Source organism: Zingiber officinale, chromosome 6A (genome assembly GCF_018446385.1).
Source record: "Zingiber officinale cultivar Zhangliang chromosome 6A, Zo_v1.1, whole genome shotgun sequence".
NCBI lineage: Eukaryota > Viridiplantae > Streptophyta > Magnoliopsida > Zingiberales > Zingiberaceae > Zingiber > Zingiber officinale.
Window position 1 is genome coordinate 54,430,078 of NC_055997.1, and position 2,796 is coordinate 54,432,873.

The window sequence follows — 2,796 nt, forward strand, 5'->3', positions numbered from 1 at the left end:
AGGATCAAGATCCGCATTTATATTAAATCTCGAGTTAGCTTTGGCTAATATGCCCAAGAGTTAATATAAACATGATTTTGTCCTATCTACAAACAATTGGAAAAAATGCCTACAGTTAAACTTGATTTAACTAGTTATACTCAATCTAATTGAGTTTTACTCACCCATGCTTTGATAGGCGGGACCAAGATTGTCCCTCCGTACCCTACCAAGATAATATGTGTTGCTCTGCTTTGGAAGATTCAACAACTACATGTGATCGAGGTAGTAATAGGTATCACGACATGGTAGGCATTACAAGTTGTCGCGATTAAGATCTAATCTAATCGACGAGATGTATCATATACTCGATTTAGATCTAATCTAATCGTTAGGGCGCATCATGTACACGATTTAGATCTAATCTAATCGTCGAGGTGTATCATATACGCGATTGATCGAATTGAATCGTTAAGGCGCTAATTAATTACTTATTCTAGTATGCATCACATATACACACACAAGCAATTAATTAAATATTTTGTGATTAGTCATGGCCCTACTACGATCTTCTCAAGCCAATGAGAAGATCAGATGGTCAACCTAAGGTCAACAGTTTCTCAAGCTCCTCCCTTTGACCACTTTGTGTTGCTCGCACGCTCCTCGTAACTCTGTCTCGAGTGGACCTTCCACCGCTCCATTTTGTACATTACAAAAGTGAAACTCATGTTACATTCGAGTCTAAACTAATTTACAACGGGAAATATAAAATAGAAGAAGGCACAACGCGCAGGTCGCGAATCAAGTACAACATGCACAAACACAAAATGGCACGCAGGTCGTATTATGAATTACAACATAATTTTTCAATCTAATTGGGTCTTTTGGGCCATGACCATCATAAAATAATATATAATTCTAAATTATGCAATTTCTATAAATTTCTGTAATTTTTATTACAATTTTTATGAGTAAAAATTCCCGGCGGTCCCGTTTAGTGATTTTCGGACGCAATCGCGAAACGAAGCCCCTTGTGGGGTCAGGGGCAGCACCCCTACCCGCGATATAACCATCGCGGGTGTTCCTAAGTGATCCTACAACACCTTAGTCCACTGTCCCAAAACGATTTAGGGCGAAACCTTGCTGATTCGACGGTTAGAACAGGGGACCCCCATTTTGAGGGGTCAACGCCACGTGGAGGTCAAAAGGTCAGGTGGTCCGTCGAAGAAGGGTGAGCCTACCGGACTCATGAGAAAATGGCAAGCCGATCGGTCTGCCAGTAAACATCTGATAGTAAAAGGTGCCCTGACAGGGATCGGGGTTCCGACGCTCAATGGAACAGTAGCAAAGAGTGAGCGGAAGGCCTAAGAGAAGGTGATGTACTGCTAACAGTTCTTACATAGCACCCTACCGAAGTTCTCCCCAGCATATCGCTGCAAACGGCAGTCCGGACGTAAGGAGAGTGCCGCCCGGACTGCGCATGAGAGGAGATCCGTCCGGCCGAAGCGTGAACTCCCCGTTCAGCCGGACGGACAGACGTCCCGACCGACGGTGGGTAAAGGAGAACAAGAACATCTTCTGACAGCCGTCAAGTCCTATGGCTAGGCCATACTCCAAGTCTGACAACGAGGTGTTCTGCTGTCCCATCGAAGACGTGATTGGACTGTAGCAGTATGACGTCAGGTAAGCATTCTGACAAACACATACCGAGGTATGGGCTGCGGACACGCACGCGCCTCGGTGGGCGTGTAGAGGCTCTTTCACCGCTCTATATAAAGAGCCGCAGACTTCGTCGGCGGTACGCGAAAAAGGCCTTTGGAGCTATTTTTTCCACCATCTGCTTGCCTGACTTGAGTGTCGGAGGGTCGCCGCCGGGAACCCCTTCCCGGCCCGACTTCTGTGCAGGTCCGCCGGAGCATCGTCCGACCGGCTGGAGATCCACGTCAGCGACTCGGAGAGCGCCACGTACCCAGCGTCCGTTGATTCAGCATTCGGACAGGATCAATTTGACGCCGTCTGTGGGAACGCGCCTGTATCCGAGTGGAAGAGATGGACGAAGCTGGACGACCACACACCGTGGCACTCTCTCAAGAGGGATTGGACGCTCTAATCAAGGCAAGAGCAGCTAAGCCCGTGGAGCAGCAGAAACAAAAAGCTCAAGCCGAACGCCTTGAGCAACAGGCGACGGCAGCATCATTAGGCCGAGCGGAAGTACATCTCCGACCGGAAAATATCTCAACATGTGGCCGAGATAAAGGTCCGGTCGGCAGTCAAGGGGAAGCACCACTTGCCCAAGGGCATTACGGGTCGGCAACCTAGTATGGAAAAAGGCCAAGCCGGTTGGAAGAGATGGGCAAGTTGAAGACTCCTTGAGCGGGCCCCTCCAAAGTCATCGAGAAGCTCCGCTCGGGTTCCCATTATTTGGAACGCAAAGACGGGCGACCTGGAAAATTCTGCCATCCTCAGGGCCTTGATGGGTTTCGATGAGTACATCGTATCCTCACTCCACGGGTATTCGGGAGTCGAGAAACTGAATCAGATCCTCTGCTGGTCGGCAGGTTAGTTTTCCAGCTGTATTTTATTTCGGTCATAGAATTTCAGTTCCTCAAGCGAAGGCCCCGCGCCGTTCGGCCGGAGGTTAATTAGCCGAGCCACAGGCTCGATGACGAAGGCCCCGAGCCGTTCGGTCGGAGGTATAATATCCGATCCAAGCGCTCGATGGACGAAGGCCCCGAGCCGTTCGGTCGGAGGTATAATATCCGAGCCAAGCGCTCGATGGACGAAGGCCCCGAGCCGTTCGGCCGGAGGTATAGTATC